Source organism: Cucurbita moschata, unplaced genomic scaffold, assembly GCF_002738365.1.
Source record: "Cucurbita moschata cultivar Rifu unplaced genomic scaffold, Cmos_1.0 Cmo_Scf00092, whole genome shotgun sequence".
NCBI classification, from domain to species: Eukaryota; Viridiplantae; Streptophyta; class Magnoliopsida; order Cucurbitales; family Cucurbitaceae; genus Cucurbita; species Cucurbita moschata.
The window spans coordinates 272,357-279,021 of NW_019268608.1; the positions used below are offsets into that span (position 1 = coordinate 272,357).

The 6,665-nt window shown below is 34.5% G+C and overlaps 1 non-coding gene across 1 annotated transcript; it reads right to left on the bottom strand.

The window, feature by feature from the left end:
* Positions 1 to 6,219: 6,219 nt before the first annotated feature.
* On the bottom strand, positions 6,220 to 6,291 carry TRNAC-GCA. The gene has a single exon. It is a non-coding gene; the product is annotated as a tRNA-Cys (tRNA).
* Positions 6,292 to 6,665: the final 374 nt, after the last annotated feature.

A 6,665-nucleotide genomic window follows, 5' to 3' on the forward strand; every position in this document is an offset into this window, starting at 1 on the left:
AGCAATCGGGATCGATACCCTGTACCTCAAAAAATAAGACTATATATTATTAAATATATTATTTCTTTTCAATTTTTCCTTATTCATGACATGTTGGGTAGTAATATTTCTTCATTTTCACTATTATTAATGACGGGAAATTTAAGGTTTTGTGATGCAAAAATTGTGGGGATGTAACTCAACTGGTAGTGCACTCGCTTAGCATGCGAGAGGTATGGGGATCGATACCTTGCATCTCCAAAAGAGAGAAATTATTTTTTGAAGTATGAGTTAATTTAACATGTTATGTATAAGGTGCGTTCGAGAGAAAACGAAAAGATACTTATATAAGGATTATTATGTCATTATGGCTATGCCATTCTTATAGATAAAGGAGAGTAATGTCCCACAAGCACATATAGAGAGGGAATTTGATGAATTCCTAGAAAGCAATCCAGTAGTTATAAATAAAGGAGAGTAATGTCCCTGTCATTATGGCTATGCCATTCTTATAGATAAAGGAGAGTAATGTCCCATAAATAAAGGAGAGTAATGTCCCTGTCAGAGTAATGTCCCTGTCATTATGGCTATGCCATTCTTATAGATAAAGGAGAGTAATGTCCCACAAGCACATATAGAGAGGGAATTTGATGAATTCCTAGAAAGCAATCCAGTAGTTATAAATAAAGGAGAGTAATGTTTGATGAATTCCTCGAAAGCAATCTAGTAGTTATAATGCTACTTCTGGAGAGGGAATTTGATGAATTCCTCAAAAGATAAGAGCTTATAGGATGGCGGTAGCAAAAGATAAGACACTTGTAAATTATATCTACCACCTCTGAAATTTTCCACAGAAAACCTTCCAACAGCTTGCACTTCTTCATCATTAACATCCTTACTTTGCTCGTCAATACTTTAGAGTTCAATATTTATAGTTGGAGAACGCTATTAAAGTTGATAGGGTCGAATCTTACAACAAAGTCTAATTGAGCCTTCCTCTATTAGGAGATAGCTTCGAATCAAATTCTTTAGTTTGGACAATGGTTGCATTGTTTTAGTCAAACAACCGAGACTAGTGTATTACCAATAGTATATACATTTTGTACGTGTATTTTCTTACATATTAAAAATTTATGAGTAGAAGTTTGGATGGAGTTTTATTAAATAAAATAAAATAATACATTTAGGAGAACAAAACAAAGATTCAAGAAAATGTCATTCATGCCATGTTTTGATTTTTATTCTTTCTTATTTCTCAAGGATTAAAAAAAAAAAGTTATCCTGTCTCAAATATGGTTCGTTATTTGATTATTTTTCTTGAGTGAATTTTAGGTGAAACACATTCTCTACCCAAGTAATTGCAAGAGGCAAGCTTCACACAGGAATCAAAGTCCCAAGTATCAACGTCCTTTGAGTGTCAATTTTGATTCTTCATCTCAACATAAATTAAACTTATTTTCGTGAAGAAATATTTATAAAAGCAAAATATTTCAGAGTCACAAAAATAAAAATGAGATATAGATACGAGACATAAATATGATACCAAATAGATATGGTAACTGTTAGAATTGGATTTGATCGAGTTATTTGGATTAGATTTGATCTAGTTATTTGAATTAGATTTGATTTAGTCATTCTTCAATTGGATGAGAGATTTCTCCCAATTCTTGTGATCTTTCCAGTTTTCTTTTTCTGTTCCTAACATTTTGGTATTAGAGTCATGCTCTAAACTAGTTAAAACTAGAAATAACAGTCTTCTACGTGTGTCATAATAAAACTATGTCAATGGAGAGTCCAGTTGTGCAGTCTGCTGGAGGAAGTTGCCAAGGTCGTGGAAGCTTTAGAGACAGAGGAAGGGGATGAGGCAGACAAACCTTCAACAAGGCCATAGTGGAGTGGTATAACTGTCACAAGCTAGGACATTTTCAATGGGAATGTCAAAGCAATTCCAGACGAGGCAGACAAACCTTCAACAAGGCCACAGTGGAGTACTATAACTGTCACAAGCTAGGACATTTTCAATGGGAATGTCAAAGCAAGGAGAAGGAGACAAACTATGTAGAGAATCGAGAAGAGATGTCGTCGATGGCTTACGTGAATATGAATAAGGCCAATAGAGAAGATATGTGGTTCCTTGACTCGGGATGTAGCAATCATATGTGTGGGAAGAAGGAATATTTTTTAGATTTTGATGGAAGTTTCAAAGATTTAGTGAAGCTGGGAACCAACTCAAGCATGGTTGTAACCGGAAAAGGTAATGTACGGTTGGAAGTGAATGGAATCATAATGATAATCACAGGAGTGTTCTATGTGCAAGACTTGAGGAACAATTTGTTGAGTAGTGGTAAATTGCAAACAAAGGGGGTTACCTTTTTGTTTCAAAATGGAACAAGCAAGGTGTTTCATTCTGAGAGAGGCTTAATCATGAAGACAAAGATGTCTTTGAATTGAATGTTCGTATTTCGTATTGCATGCTATATCGCAGCATGTAGCAGCCGTTCAGACTCAATTGAAACTTATGGGGAGAAGTGGTTCAAGGTCTCTATCGTACACTTCCCGCTCCAATTTCTATCGCCATAGCCAGAGAAGCAGAAGGGACCCAAGTCCTTCCCCCTATCATTCCACTACCCATTCCAAGAGAAGCAGCCGTTCAAGTTCCCTCAACTGCCAACGCAGAAGTAGGTCTTGCTCGTTATCTTCTTTCCCCAAATTGTCCAGTTCTAGTCCTAGTCGTGCATCCACCGATCAGAATCATTCAATAGAGAAGCTTAAGAAAGAGGAAGAAGAGAAGAAAAGGCGTGAAGCAGAGTTGAAGAAGTCAGATGAAGATGCAACTAGGAGGATGGAAGAACTAATCAATTCAGAAGAAGGTTGAAGAAAGGTTAAACTCTGTAGAGACTAAATTAGAAATACAGAGTTGAATAGAAAAAGGTCGCACGAAGTTGTTTGATAATGTTGATGTGCAGCTTGAGAAAGAGAAAGAAGAACAAGCACGAAAAGAGAGAGAAGAGCAAGATAAAATGCTGGAAGAGAATAGAAGATGGGAAGAAAAAGCACAGCGACGATTAGTTCTAGAGCTGCAGCGGAAGGAAGAAGAACAACATTGTGAGCTCGAGTTGATTTAGAGACAAAAGGAGGAGGCAGCTCAGAGAACTAGGCTAGATGATAAGAGTTTGAGTTATGTTTTGATGGGAGTTAGTGAAGAGTCAAAAGCTTATAGACTCTATGATATAGAAGCTGCAGATGAAAATAATGATATAGAAGCGGCAGATGAAAATACTGTAGAGGAAAATATTTCATCTGGCTCTTTGGCTGAAGCAAGCTCTCCTAGCTCAAATAAGGCAAGGAATAAGAGACCACCAGTCAGGATGAGAGACTATTCAATAGGAGAAGATTTTTGGGAAGATGTTGATAAAACAGTATGGATGAGAGACTATGCAATATGAGAAGTTTTTTTGTAAAGAAGATGATGAAACTCAGCCATGTTTACCGCTACTGAACTTGCAAACTTTGTAAAATTTAAAGAAGCATTGAAGAGTGAGAAATGGAGGCAAGCCATGGATTTGGAGCAATAAACAGAAATGGCACATGGGAATTGATGAAGTTACCTGGTGGATGTTTAGTATGAGGTCGTAGATATAAACTGATTACTATTCGTGTTTAGTTTAAGGGAGGAATTGTTAGCATTAGATTTGATTGTGTTATTTGGATTAGATTTGATCTAGTTATTTGAATTAGATTTGATTTAGTCATTCATCAATTGGATGAGAGATTTCTCACAATTCTTCTGATCTTTGCAGTTTTCTTTTTGTGTTCGTAACAGTAACATGTCATTCTTAAAAAACTAGGACACCGATGTGACAATGATATATTAATTAAAAAGAATTATTTCAAAAAATTTATCAATTTTATATTATAAATAAATTCATATAAATAAGTTTATATATTTGTATACTTAAAAAAAAGCTTAATGTACGGTTCACTCTCAAAATATATTCAAAGTCAAGTGTCTGATACGATGGATTATAAATTTGTAATATATCCATTGTATTAACAAGTGTTCAGTACATGCCCAACACGTGTCAAATTAGTGACACTAAGTTATTCTCATGCTTTCTTTACACCCATTTAAAGTAGTTTGAAAACTAGCATGTCAAATATTATAATTGACTAACAACAACTTCAATTTTGTGCTTTAAGGATGGTTTTGACCAAAGAGAAATAAAATCCTTAATTTAGTACATGGTACCAAAGATGGACAATGAGAATGAGTTATTCTCATATGGAAAGAGATTTATCCTTAAGTTATATCCCATATCCTCTTTTAACCAATTATTTAGTATGTTTTAGAAAGATAGTCATCAATAGCAAAATAATAATAATAATAATAAATAAATAAAATAAATCAATAGCAAAAAAATAAAATAAATAAAATAGATTAAATTAACCAAAAGTAATGACTAACATAAATTAAAAAAAAAATGAATTGACTAAATTGGCTCATTGCTAACATAATTAAAAAAAAAAAAGCCAAAAATCAAGATTTGGAAGTGTTAAAATAGTTTTGATATATAAACATTTCAAAGACTTTACTCATGCAATATTCCAATGAAATCTAACACTAGAGCATCATAAAATTTAGAGAAATGATTGAAATTGATGTCATGTTCATATAGGTTGACTTTAATACAAAGGACGAATCAAACTTTCTTAAGGATAAATTGGAGACACCAGCCTAAGCTAATCAGGTAGGTGGTCTTACCATCTGTATGGTTATATTTGATGTTAACTATGCCTGTGGTTCTGGAAGTGTCATATATATATCGATATGCTTATGATATGTTATAATATGTGAATTGTATGATAATACTTACGGTACCATGTGTTCAATGGTATATTTGAGATAGGATACGAGGAGGATGCACTAAACGTAATGTAACGATAGGAGTAAGACATGTTCATGAAACGTTATGGTTTGATTACGTATCAAAGTGCTATGGGTATGACAGATTGATAAAAACGATATGGTCACGATGGATTCGTAAAACAATACGATTAGGTTATGGGTAGAAAGACATAGGATTATGATAGATTGATAGAACGATAGCGTTACGATACTTTCCTGTAACGTTATGACTAAGGTACGTTCAGGTAACAACACAACTATGATATGTCTAAGGACGATAAGACTATGATAAATTAGGGAAGGATATAACCACAAAGTTTTTACGATATGATATGATTATGATACGACATGTGAAGGGCGGATATATATCCAACAAGTGTCAAAGAGGGACATGAGAATAAATTATTCTCAAGCTTTCTTTACATCGGTCAAAGATTATTTGATAAGCTTTCAAAATTAAGGGTTTTCTTTTTTCTTTCTTTCTCCCTTTTCACGTTTAATTTTTTTTTTTAAAATAAAAAAAAGTTTAATGTGAGACTGAAGAAGTTAGAAAGGAGAAAGAAATGAATGTAATAAAACTTTTCCATCGGTAGGAATGGAAATGGTGAATGGGTCCTTGACGATAGTCGACCACTATACTCTGGTTTTGGATGTAAGTGATGATTATCATTAATATGAGTTGTGTCAATACCACAAGGTTATTAAGAGGAAGTAAAGTAGAGTAGAATAGATCAAGTGATCCATTTGTTGAGAGTATTGAGGCACACAAGTAAGAATGTTGGATATAACTACTCTTTCACATATGAGGGATGAGTCTCATAGATCCAACTACAATATCAAAGAAACTTCAGGTGGTAGGGATGAGTCTCAAATATACTAACAAGTACTAGTAATACTAGTCTCAATGACTTAAAAAATACAACTATTATCTCGAACTATAAAGAATTTAATTCCAATCTATTCTAATGGACAAAAATCGGCCTAACAATGTCTCTTGAAACTATTTACCAAAGGTGTTAGAATGAGCCGTATGGAAGGGTTGCCTTTAGTACCAATTAAGGATGTCAATATCCTAGTAGTGCAGAATGGAGGAATAAGTACCAATTAAGGATGTCAATATCCTAGTAGTGCAGAATGGAGGAATGTTCGTAGTTGAAAAGAATAACGAGAATAGTGGACATCGGGTTCTAAGTACATGGTTCTATGTTGTGGAGGACTTTGGAATAAGGTTTGGAATCGGTAATTATTCTTATTTCTTTTCCTTTAGACAATCGGTGGTCGGGAGTAAATTGATGGTCGGTAGTAAATCGAACAAAGTGCCTGTCCAAAATAAAAGGGCCCAACCAGATTCAAACTGGTGACCTCTTAATCTGCAGTCAAAATCTCTACCACTAAGCTATGGACCCATTTTGCATGATTTCGACCTTAGTGACCCCTTCTAGAGTGTCAGTCCAAAAGTGTAAAAAGTGTCTATAAGGGTCCAACCAAGTTCAAACGGGTGACTGGTCAAATTCTCTACCACAGAGCCATGGATCCATTTTATAGGATTTTAACCTTAGTGACCCCTTAGACATAGTGTCGGTCCAAAAAGTGTAACAAATTTCTATCCAAGATAGAAGGGCCCAACTAGGTTCGAATTGGTGACCTCTTGATCTGCAATCAAATGCTTTAACATTGAGCTATGGACCCATTTTGTATGATATCAACCTTAGTGACCCCTTCTACAGATTATCGGTCCAAAAGTGACCCTACCGAATCGGCTATGGACCAACTTTGTATA